This window comes from Scyliorhinus torazame, chromosome 1 (assembly GCF_047496885.1).
Source record: "Scyliorhinus torazame isolate Kashiwa2021f chromosome 1, sScyTor2.1, whole genome shotgun sequence".
Lineage (NCBI taxonomy): Eukaryota > Metazoa > Chordata > Chondrichthyes > Carcharhiniformes > Scyliorhinidae > Scyliorhinus > Scyliorhinus torazame.
The window spans coordinates 19,488,639-19,503,321 of record NC_092707.1 but is presented as its reverse complement, the minus strand read 5'-3'; the positions used below and the strand labels follow the sequence as shown (position 1 = coordinate 19,503,321).

General features: G+C 56.2%; 1 protein-coding gene across 1 annotated transcript in view; it reads right to left on the bottom strand.

The window, feature by feature from the left end:
• LOC140389443 (somatomedin-B and thrombospondin type-1 domain-containing protein) overlaps window positions 1-12,232 on the bottom strand; it is a 282,415-nt gene extending 270,183 nt beyond the window's left edge. The window contains exon 1 of the transcript XR_011934410.1: window positions 11,767-12,232. The gene's annotated coding sequence lies outside the window, so the exon portion shown is untranslated. The remainder of the gene's footprint in view (window positions 1-11,766) is intronic.
• Window positions 12,233-14,683: the final 2,451 nt, after the last annotated feature.

Sequence of the window (14,683 nt, the reverse complement as noted above, 5' to 3'; positions counted from 1 at the left end):
CTCATTACACTCCCCACACACACTCATCCCAGCCGCACACACATTATACTCCCCACACACACTCATCCCAGCCGCACACACACATTACACTCCCCACACACACTCACCCCAGCCGCATATACACATTACACTCCCCACACACACTCATCCCAGCCACATATACACATTACACTCCCCACACACACTCACTCCAGCCGCACACACACATTACACTCCCCACACACACTCATCCCAGCCACATATACACATTACACTCCCCACACACACTCACTCCAGCCGCACACACACATTACACTCCCCACACACACTCATCCCAGCGGCACACACTCATTACACTCCCCACACACACTCATCCCAGCCGCACACACATTACACTCCCCACACACACTCATCCCAGCGGCACACACTCATTACACTCCCACACACACTCATCCCAGCCGTATATACACATTACACTCCCCACACACACTCATCCCAGCCGCACACACACATTACACTCCCCACACACACTCATCCCAGCCACATATACACATTACTCTCCCCACACACACTCATCCCAGCCGCGCACACAATTTACACACCCCACACACAATCATCCCAGCCGCGCACACACATTACACTCCCCACACACACTCATCCCAGCCGCACACACACATTACACTCCCCACACACACTCACCCCAGCCGCATATACACATTACACTCCCCACACACACTCACCCCAGCCGCACACACACATTACACTCCCCACACACACTCATCCCAGCCGTACACACACATTACACTCCCCACACACACTCATCCCAGCCGTACACACACATTACACTCCCCACACACACTCACCCCAGCCGCACACACACATTACACTCCCCACACACACTCACCCCAGCCGCATATACACATTACACTCCCCACACACACTCATCCCAGCCACATATACACATTACACTCCCCACACACACTCACTCCAGCCGCACACACACATTACACTCCCCACACACACTCATCCCAGTGGCACACACTCATTACACTCCCCACACACACTCATCCCAGCCGCACACACACATTATACTCCCCACACACACTCATCCCAGCCGCACACACACATTACACTCCCCACACACACTCATCCCAGCCGCGCACACACATTACACTCCCCACACACACTCATCCCAGCCGCACACACACATTACACTCCCACACACACTCATCCCAGCCGCACACACATTACACTCCCCACACACACTCATCCCAGCGGCACACACTCATTACACTCCCACACACACTCATCCCAGCCGCACACACACATTACACTCCCCACACACTCATTCCAGCCGCACACACACATTACACTCCCCACACACACTCATCCCAGCCGCACACACACATTACACTCCCCACACACACTCATCCCAGCCGCACACACACATTACACTCCCCACACACACTCGTCCCAGCCGCACACACACATTACACTCCCCACACACACTCATTCCAGCCGCACACACACATTACACTCCCCACACATCCTCATCCCAGCCGCACACACACATTACACTCCCCACACACACTCATCCCAGCCGCACACACACATTACACTCCCCACACACACTCATCCCAGCCGCACTCACACATTACACTCCCCACACACACTCACCCCAGCCGCACACACACATTACACTCCCCACACACACTCATCCCAGCCGCACACACACATTACACTCCCCACACACACTCATCCCAGCCGCACACACACATTACACTCCCCACACACACTCATTCCAGCCGCACACACACATTACACTCCCCACAAATCCTCATCCCAGCCGCACACACACATTACACTCCCCACACACACTCATCCCAGCCGCACTCACACATTAAACTCCCCACACACACTCACCCCAGCCGCACACACACATTACACTCCCCACACACACTCATCCCAGCCGCACACACACATTACACTCCCCACACACACTCATCCCAGCCGCACACACACATTACACTCCCCACACACACTCATCCCAGCCGCACACACACATTACACTCCCCACACACACTCATCCCAGCCGCACACACACATTACACTCCCCACACACACTCGTCCCAGCCGCACACACACATTACACTCCCCACACACACTCATTCCAGCCGCACACACACATTACACTCCCCACACATCCTCATCCCAGCCGCACACACACATTACACTCCCCACACACAGTCATCCCAGCCGCAGATACACATTACACTCCCCACACACACTCATCCCAGCCGCACACACACATTACACTCCCCACACACACTCATCCCAGCCGCACTCACACATTACACTCCCCACACACACTCACCCCAGCCGCACACACACATTACACTCCCCACACACACTCATCCCAGCCGCGCACACACATTACACTCCCCACACACACTCATCCCAGCCGCACACACACATTACACTCCCACACACACTCATCCCAGCCGCACACACATTACACTCCCCACACACACTCATCCCAGCGGCACACACTCATTACACTCCCCACACACACTCATCCCAGCCACATATACACATTACACTCCCCACACACACTCATCCCAGCCGCACACACACATTACACTCCCCACACACACTCATCCCAGCCGCACACACACATTACACTCCCCACACACACTCATCCCAGCCGCACACACACATTACACTCCCCACACACACTCATCCCAGCCGTACACACACATTACACTCCCCACACACACTCACCCCAGCCGCACACACACATTACACTCCCCACACACACTCACCCCAGCCGCATATACACATTACACTCCCCACACACACTCATCCCAGCCACATATACACATTACACTCCCCACACACACTCACTCCAGCCGCACACACACATTACACTCCCCACACACACTCATCCCAGTGGCACACACTCATTACACTCCCCACACACACTCATCCCAGCCGCACACACACATTATACTCCCCACACACACTCATCCCAGCCGCACACACACATTACACTCCCCACACACACTCATCCCAGCCGCGCACACACATTACACTCCCCACACACACTCATCCCAGCCGCACACACACATTACACTCCCACACACACTCATCCCAGCCGCACACACATTACACTCCCCACACACACTCATCCCAGCGGCACACACTCATTACACTCCCCACACACACTCATCCCAGCCACATATACACATTACACTCCCCACACACACTCATCCCAGCCGCACACACACATTACACTCCCCACACACACTCATCCCAGCCGCACACACACATTACACTCCCCACACACACTCATCCCAGCCGCACACACACATTACACTCCCCACACACTCATTCCAGCCGCACACACACATTACACTCCCCACACACACTCATCCCAGCCGCACACACACATTACACTCCCCACACACACTCATCCCAGCCGCACACACACATTACACTCCCCACACACACTCGTCCCAGCCGCACACACACATTACACTCCCCACACACACTCATTCCAGCCGCACACACACATTACACTCCCCACACATCCTCATCCCAGCCGCACACACACATTACACTCCCCACACACACTCATCCCAGCCGCACACACACATTACACTCCCCACACACACTCATCCCAGCCGCACTCACACATTACACTCCCCACACACACTCACCCCAGCCGCACACACACATTACACTCCCCACACACACTCATCCCAGCCGCACACACACATTACACTCCCCACACACACTCATCCCAGCCGCACACACACATTACACTCCCCACACACACTCATTCCAGCCGCACACACACATTACACTCCCCACAAATCCTCATCCCAGCCGCACACACACATTACACTCCCCACACACACTCATCCCAGCCGCACTCACACATTAAACTCCCCACACACACTCACCCCAGCCGCACACACACATTACACTCCCCACACACACTCATCCCAGCCGCACACACACATTACACTCCCCACACACACTCATCCCAGCCGCACACACACATTACACTCCCCACACACACTCATCCCAGCCGCACACACACATTACACTCCCCACACACACTCATCCCAGCCGCACACACACATTACACTCCCCACACACACTCGTCCCAGCCGCACACACACATTACACTCCCCACACACACTCATTCCAGCCGCACACACACATTACACTCCCCACACATCCTCATCCCAGCCGCACACACACATTACACTCCCCACACACAGTCATCCCAGCCGCAGATACACATTACACTCCCCACACACACTCATCCCAGCCGCACACCCACATTACACTCCCCACACACACTCATCCCAGCCGCACAGACACATTACACTCCCCACACACACTCATCCCAGCGGCACACACTCATTACACTCCCCACACACACTCATCCCAGCCGCACACACATTATACTCCCCACACACACTCATCCCAGCCGCACACACACATTACACTCCCCACACACACTCACCCCAGCCGCATATACACATTACACTCCCCACACACACTCATCCCAGCCACATATACACATTACACTCCCCACACACACTCACTCCAGCCGCACACACACATTACACTCCCCACACACACTCATCCCAGCCACATATACACATTACACTCCCCACACACACTCACTCCAGCCGCACACACACATTACACTCCCCACACACACTCATCCCAGCGGCACACACTCATTACACTCCCACACACACTCATCCCAGCCGCACACACTCATTACACTCCCCACACACACTCACCCCAGCCGCATATACACATTACACTCCCCACACACACTCATCCCAGCCACATATACACATTACACTCCCCACACACACTCACTCCAGCCGCACACACACATTACACTCCCCACACACACTCATCCCAGCGGCACACACTCATTACACTCCCCACACACACTCATCCCAGCCGCACACACATTACACTCCCCACACACACTCATCCCAGCGGCACACACTCATTACACTCCCACACACACTCATCCCAGCCGTATATACACATTACACTCCCCACACACACTCATCCCAGCCGCACACACACATTACACTCCCCACACACACTCATCCCAGCCACATATACACATTACTCTCCCCACACACACTCATCCCAGCCGCGCACACAATTTACACACCCCACACACAATCATCCCAGCCGCGCACACACATTACACTCCCCACACACACTCATCCCAGCCGCACACACACATTACACTCCCCACACACACTCACCCCAGCCGCATATACACATTACACTCCCCACACACACTCACCCCAGCCGCACACACACATTACACTCCCCACACACACTCATCCCAGCCGTACACACACATTACACTCCCCACACACACTCATCCCAGCCGTACACACACATTACACTCCCCACACACACTCACCCCAGCCGCACACACACATTACACTCCCCACACACACTCACCCCAGCCGCATATACACATTACACTCCCCACACACACTCATCCCAGCCACATATACACATTACACTCCCCACACACACTCACTCCAGCCGCACACACACATTACACTCCCCACACACACTCATCCCAGTGGCACACACTCATTACACTCCCCACACACACTCATCCCAGCCGCACACACACATTACACTCCCCACACACACTCATCCCAGCCACATATACACATTACACTCCCCACACACACTCACTCCAGCCGCACACACACATTACACTCCCCACACACACTCATCCCAGTGGCACACACACATTACACTCCCCACACACACTCATCCCAGCCGCGCACACACATTACACTCCCCACACACACTCATCCCAGCCGCACACACACATTACACTCCCCACACACACTCATCCCAGCCGCACACACATTACACTCCCCACACACACTCATCCCAGCGGCACACACTCATTACACTCCCACACACACTCATCCCAGCCGCACACACACATTACACTCCCCACACACTCATTCCAGCCGCACACACACATTACACTCCCCACACACACTCATCCCAGCCGCACACACACATTACACTCCCCACACACACTCATCCCAGCCGCACACACACATTACACTCCCCACACACACTCGTCCCAGCCGCACACACACATTACACTCCCCACACACACTCATTCCAGCCGCACACACACATTACACTCCCCACACATCCTCATCCCAGCCGCACACACACATTACACTCCCCACACACACTCATCCCAGCCGCACACACACATTACACTCCCCACACACACTCATCCCAGCCGCACTCACACATTACACTCCCCACACACACTCACCCCAGCCGCACACACACATTACACTCCCCACACACACTCATCCCAGCCGCACACACACATTACACTCCCCACACACACTCATCCCAGCCGCACACACACATTACACTCCCCACACACACTCATTCCAGCCGCACACACACATTACACTCCCCACAAATCCTCATCCCAGCCGCACACACACATTACACTCCCCACACACACTCATCCCAGCCGCACTCACACATTAAACTCCCCACACACACTCACCCCAGCCGCACACACACATTACACTCCCCACACACACTCATCCCAGCCGCACACACACATTACACTCCCCACACACACTCATCCCAGCCGCACACACACATTACACTCCCCACACACACTCATCCCAGCCGCACACACACATTACACTCCCCACACACACTCATCCCAGCCGCACACACACATTACACTCCCCACACACACTCGTCCCAGCCGCACACACACATTACACTCCCCACACACACTCATTCCAGCCGCACACACACATTACACTCCCCACACATCCTCATCCCAGCCGCACACACACATTACACTCCCCACACACAGTCATCCCAGCCGCAGATACACATTACACTCCCCACACACACTCATCCCAGCCGCACACACACATTACACTCCCCACACACACTCATCCCAGCCGCACTCACACATTACACTCCCCACACACACTCACCCCAGCCGCACACACACATTACACTCCCCACACACACTCATCCCAGCCGCACACACACATTACACTCCCCACACACACTCATCCCAGCCGCACACACACATTACACTCCCCACACACACTCATTCCAGCCGCACACACACATTACACTCCCCACACATCCTCATCCCAGCCGCACACACACATTACACTCCCCACACACACTCATCCCAGCCGCACACACACATTACACTCCCCACACACACTCATCCCAGCCGCACTCACACATTACACTCCCCACACACACTCATTCCAGCCGCGCACACACATTACACTCCCCACACACACTCATTCCAGCCGCGCACACACATTACACTCCCCACACACACTCATCCCAGCCGCACTCACACATTACACTCCCCACACACACTCATTCCAGCCGCGCACACACATTACACTCCCCACACATCCTCATCCCAGCCGCACACACACATTACACTCCCCACACACACTCATCCCAGCCGCACACACACATTACACTCCCCACACACACTCATCCCAGCCGCACTCCCACATTACACTCCCCACACACACTCATTCCAGCCGCGCACACACATTACACTCCCCACACACACTCATCCCAGCCGCACAGACACATTACACTCCCCACACACACTATCCAAGCCAACAAGATGGCACTGGTTGTGCCGGAGCGCGCCCGTACAGCTGATGGGTCGGCTGGGGCCAGAGGGCTCCTTGGGGGTGTGCCCTGGGGGGGTCACCCGTACGACCTGCAGCCCTAAGTTCACAGTGGGCTATAAGCGACTTGCGTAGCTGCATGGCTGGCTTTCTGGCTGCGGCAATGGTGTTCCGTGTCCGTCCACTCCGACCCCACAGCCCACCTGCTGGCCACCCCCCCCCTCCAGTCCCTCCGGCCCTGGCAGTAGCCCCCCCCCCCCCACCCCGCGCCAGCAGCACAACTGTCACCAAACTATGGTGACGTTGGATACTTTTTGCACCTCCTCTTTCTCCCTCAGCAGCCATGATGGCGGTATCACGATTTTTAAAAGCACAAGTGACCCGTACCGTTGGGAACTCGGCCGATCGGAGGCGGAGAATTGCGGAGGCCGCGGAGAATACCGGGTCAGGGCCGCTAATGATATGCAAACGGTGTTTGCTGTGCGTGCGCTCCGGAACGCATTGGCACCACTGTTGAGATTACGGGGAATCGCGGTTTGGCGTCAAATCGGCACCCGCCGCGATTTCGGCGTCGGAAACGATTCTCCGACCAATCGCGTTTAGAGGTTTCGGCGCCGGCCAATGGAAAATCCCGCCCCATGTGTTAACATTCACTCTGGGTCTCAGAAGCATTCAACAATACTCCACCACCTCCTGACCTGCCACTCCCCCTGTCGTCTGGCTGACTGATATTGAGGAAGAGATTTTCGATGGGCCTGTCCCTTTGGGAGTGGAGAGAGAGAGGACAGGTACCCGGCTGGACTGATGGGCACAAAGCAAGTGAACTCCAATCCTAATTTATCTCTCTCTCTGTTGTCTCTCCACCATTGGAGAGCCGGAGGGGGTTAATCATTCAGGGGATGCCCAATGCAACGGGACATTCTGTACACAGCCCGGCAATCTCGAGGCATTTATTCACAAACAGCAAAATGAGATGATTCTTCTGTTAAATGTTACATTAAAGAGGGGGGATTCTAATAGAAATACATCACCACCTGTGTGGTTACATTGTTGAGGTAACATAGACAATGCCAGACAAGTTCCTATTTGGCTTTGCACCTTGATTTATTTACTGGACAAACTTGCACTCAGAGATTTATTTCACCCGGTTGTAGGAACTGGCGGCCAGTCTGACTGTAGCAGGGTTCCCAACATTTACAGTTACTGGTCTCTCTCTCCCTCCTTAATCCTGCAATGAAAGTATCTTCACACGACGGACTTGAGTTCGGGAGGGAACATTGCAGGCTCCAGCCAGTGACTTCCTGCGAAGCTGGCTCCAAACGAGTGATTATAATTGACAGAGAGGGACAGTTCGAGATTTGGGTCAGATTCGCTTCAAACCCCAATCTTGTCCTTCATTTATTTATTTTACCGTGTTTTGCCTTCACGCCTATTGTTTCTCCCCCCCCCCCCCCCCCCCCCCCACTATTGAGATCTGCCCAGAACATGCCAAACGTATGAATGGGTGTGTGATTTGAAACAATATTCATCAATAAGGCACCTTGACGGATAGCTCAGGGTGAACTGAAGTTGAAGCTGATAATGTGACTGAGGGGGAGACTTCGACAAGGGATGGTTTTGCACCCATTCTGCAGATGTTGTGTGGAATGAGGCAACACAGAAACGTCCATCACGTCTGCCCATCACGTCTGTGCCAGCTCTTCCATGGAGCCTGCCAACTAATCTAGAGCGACTACTACAGTACTGGGCTTATTTTAACCCCTTAATTGCTTTATCCATAAGACGTAAGAGCAGAAGTGGGCCATTCGGCCCATCGAGCCTGCCCCATCAGTCGATGAGATCATGACCGATCTGATGTGATAATCCCCAACTCCACTTTCTCGCCTTAACCCCATAACCATTGATTCCCTCACTGATTAAAAATCTGTCTGTCTCAGCCTTGAACATTAGTTAGCGACCCAGCCTCTACATCCCTCAGCGGTAAAGAATTCCACAGATTCACTGACTCTCAGAGGGAAGAAATTCCTCCTCATCTCTGTATCAAAAAGGGCAGCACGGTGGCGCAGTGGGTTAGCACTGCTGCCTCGCGGCGCCGAGGTCCCAGGTTCGATCCCAGCCCTGGGTCAGTGTCCGTGTGGAGTTTGCACATTCTCCCCGTGTTTTTTTTTTATTTAGAGTACCCAATTCTTTTTTTTCCAATTATGGGGCAATTTAGCGCGGCCAATCCATCTACCCTGCACATCTTTGGGTTGTGGGGGGTGAGACCCATGCAAGCAGGGGGAGAATGTGCAAACTCCACAGGGACAGTGACCCAGAGCCAGGACCCAACCTGGGACCTCGGCGCCGTGTGGCAGCAGTGCTAACCACTGCGCCACCGCGCTGCCCTTCCCCGTGTCTGTGTGGGTTTCCACCCCACAACCCAAAGATGTGCAGGGTAGGTGGATTGGCCACGCTAAATTGCCCCTTAATTGGAAATATGAATTGGGGTACTCTAAATTTAATATTCTCTGTATTAGTCTGATTTTGTGCCTTCTGGTCCTAGACTCTCCCACAAGGGAAAACAATCGCTCAGCATCTACACTATCGAGCCCCCTGAGCTATCCAGTTTCCCTTCTGAAGATTGCTATTGAACCCCGCCCCCACACAAGAGGAATCGGATAAATACTGGAAAATGAACATTTTGCAGGCGGTATCGGGGTAGTCGCAGGAGTGTGATGGGCCGAGTGGAGCGGTAAGACACTACTTGCGGTCATGTATGACACACCTGGCTGAGTCTGGGGTGCTGGTCACCTCTCGTCACACAGACTGTTCATTAAATAAATGCCCACAAACCAGCCACTTGTAAACAACAGGTTCATGTCATGTTTCTGTGTCTATTTCACACACAATACCAGCAAGACGAAGTTTGGACATTTGCAGTAACCTGGGAACATTAATCCCCATTGCCAGGGTGTAAAATCAAACCCAATTCTCGCTGGGGAGATTTTTTTTCCACTGTACTGGCGTTCACTCCACAGAAGTGGGAACGAGTTCAACATTCTCTCGGAGCGAAACACTTTCTCCCGGATTACCCATTTGATTTCTTGGGGACTGTCCTACATTGCCAAACTGCATGGTTATCCCCAACCCCCACCACGCCCACACACACAGGCACACACACACCCCAACACACACACCCCAACACACACACCTCCCCAACATACACCTCCCCAACACACACACCTCCCCCAACCACACATCTCCCCAACACACACACCTCCCCAACACACACACCTCCCCAACACACACACACATCTCCCCAACACACACACCTCCCCAACACACCACACACATCTCCCCAACACACACACCTCCCCAACACGCACCTCCCCAACACACACACCTCCCCAACACATACACAGACACACACACACCTCCCCAACATACACACATCCCCATCACACACCTCCCAACACACACACACATCCCCAACACATCCCCAACGCATACACACACACACACACCTCCCCAACATACACACATCCCCATCACACACCTCCCAACACACACACACATCCCCAACACATCCCCAACGCACACACATCCCCAGCACACAGACAGACACACACACCTCGCCAACACACACACCCATCTCCCCAACACACACACACATCCCCAATCACACCTCCCAACGCACACACATCCCCAGCACACAGACAGACACACACCCATCTCCCCAACACACACACACATCTCCCCAACACACACACAGGCACCTCCCCAACACACAAATGTGAACATTCTCCGTGCATTCAGGATTGTGAGGACCTCTATAAAGGCGAGCTCTGACCTTTTATCAAGGGAGTTGGAGACCCCAGTCTGCCAATTCTCCCCCTCCCTCCCCGGGAGAGAATACCCCCTCCATACCCGCTGTGATCCTGGGGAGTGAATTCCAACGGAAGGCAGAAAATGGGAGAGGAATCCAGGGTTTATTTCTGGCACGCAGCCTGCCAGTGGCTGGGGTGTATGCCTGGCTGCAGTTGCCTGTGGAGGAGTCACTTACCGGAGATGTGACACACTGTTGTGATAGTCCTGGCAGCAGTCCTCCTGTCCGCTGACAGTAAGCATCGCAGTAACACAGCGCCCGCCTGCTGCTCCCATCCCAGCACTGGTTACTCCTGCCCGCGCAGCATTTGGGGTTGTCCCTGTGCTGGCAGCCTCCTGCCACCCCCCGGCAGGCAGGCTGTGAGGGTGAGAGCTCCGCAGCACAGAGCCAGAGAGGCAGTGATCGCTGCCAGGCACCCCATCGCCCACCCTCGCTGCTGGCCAAAGAAGCTCTCTCTCCCCCCCCTCCTCCTCCAGCAATCACTGGGAGCCCTCTCGGTGCAGCCAGAGCCAGGGATGTGCCAGAGGAGGCAGAGCCGCTGGCAAGGGGGTCAGTGCCGCTGCATTGCCCGCACTGGGAGGCTCTGTGAGCGGCTACCCTGCGCTTCTGGGCTCGCTGGATGCAGGGAGCCCCTCCATCCCGCCTCCTTTCCACAGGAGCATCCCCACTGGTCCTAGCGCCCTGCCCACTCTCCACACTCACACACCCACCACACACACACTCCTCCCCCCCCCCCCCCTCCCCCCCACACACACCTCCTCCCCCCCCCCCCCACACACACACACCTCCTCCCCCCCCCACACACACACACACCCCACACACACACACACACCTCCTCCCCCCCACACACACACCTCCCCCCCCACCCCCCTCTCCCCCACACACACACCTCCCCCCCACCCACACACACCTCTCCCCACCCCCCACACACACACCTCCCCCCCACACACACCTCCCCCCACCCCCCCCACACCCACCCCCACACACACACACACCTCCTCCCCCCCCACACACACATCTCCCCCACACACCCCCCTCCCCCCACACACACCTCCCCCCCCCACCCACCCACCCCTCCCCCACCCCCCCACACAAACACCTCCCCCACAAACACCTCCCCCCACACACACCTCCCCCCCCCACTCACACACACCTCCCCCCACCCCCCCACACACACCTCCCCCCACACACACCTCCCCCCCACACACACCCCCCCCACACACACACACACCTCCCCACCCACACACACCTCCCCCCACACACACCTCCCCCCCACACCCTCCCCCCACACACACCTCCCCCCACACACACCTCCCCCCACCCACACACACCTCCCCCCCACCCACACACACCTCCCCCCCCACCCCCCACACACACACACACCCCACACACACCTCCCCCCACACACACCTCCCCCCACACACACACACACCTCCCCACCCACACACACCTCCCCCCACACACACCTCCCCCCACACACACACCTCCCCCACACACCCCCACACACACACCTCCACCTCCCCCCCACACACACCTCCCCCCACACACACACCTCCACCCCCCACACACACACACCTCACCCACACACACACCTCCCCCCACACACACCTCCCCCACACACACACACCTCCCCCCACACACACACCTCCCCCCCCCACACACACACCTCCCCCCACATCCTCCCCACACACACACGCACCTCCCCCACCGCACACACACACCTCCCCCACACACACCCCACACACTCATATCTCCCCAACACACACACCTCCCCCCCACCCCACACACACACAAAGACCTCATCCCCCCACCCCCCCATACACACCTCCCCACCCCACACACACACCCCCCACACGCACACCTCCCCCCACACACACCTCATCCCCCCCAACACACACACCTCCCCCACCTCCCCAAACACCCAGTCACCTCCCCCCCACACACACACACCTCCCCCCCACCCCCCAAACACCCACTCACCTCCCCCCCCACACACACACCTCCCCGCCACCCCACCCCAAACACACACACACACCTCCCACCCCCCCCCCACACACACAGCTCCCCCCACACACACACACCTCCCCCCACACACACCCCACACACTCACCTCCCCCCACACACACACCCCTCCCCCCCACACACACACACCTCCCCAACACACACACCTCAACACACACATCTCCCACCACACAGACACACCTTCCCCTCCCCACCCCAACCCCCACACACACACAGACCTCCCCACACACACACCTCCCCAACACACACACACCTCCCCCACACATACACCTCCCCAACACACACACCTCCCCAACACACACACCTCCCCAACACACACACACCTCCCCAACACACACACCTCCCCAACACACATCTCCCCAACACACACACACCTCCCCAACACACACACCTCCCCAACACACACACCTCCCCAACACACACACACCTCCCCAACACACACACCTCCCCAACACACACACCTCCCCAACACACACACACCTCCCCAACACACACACCTCCCCAACACACACATCTCCCCCCCCCCCCCCACACACACACATCTCTCCCCCCACAGACACACCTCCCCCCTCCCCACCCCCCACCCCCACACACACAGACCTCCCCCCACACACTGTGGTGATACACCACTGTACTTCCCTACCATTGTACATAGTATATAATAGTTGTGTGTAACGTGGCCCTGTAATACTTTGTATTGTACTGTAGCTCTGCAGAGGTTCGGTCACTGGTAGGTAACCCGACCTGGCCACGGAGAGCTCCGCCTTAGCCACTCCCCCAGGAGTCAGTATAAGAACCTCTTGTGGGACAGACCCCATTCTGTCTGGGGTCGTCTGTGTCGGGTAAGCCTCCCATGTAGTATATTAAAGCCTTAGTTAAAGTCTCACATGTCTTTGTGGTTCTTGACGCTTAGCGCATCACACACACACCTCCCCAACACACACCCCTCCCCAACACACACACACCTCCCCAACACACACCTCCCCAACACACACACACCTCCCCAACGCACACACACACCTCCCCAACACACACACACACCTCCCCAACACACACACACACCTCCCCAACA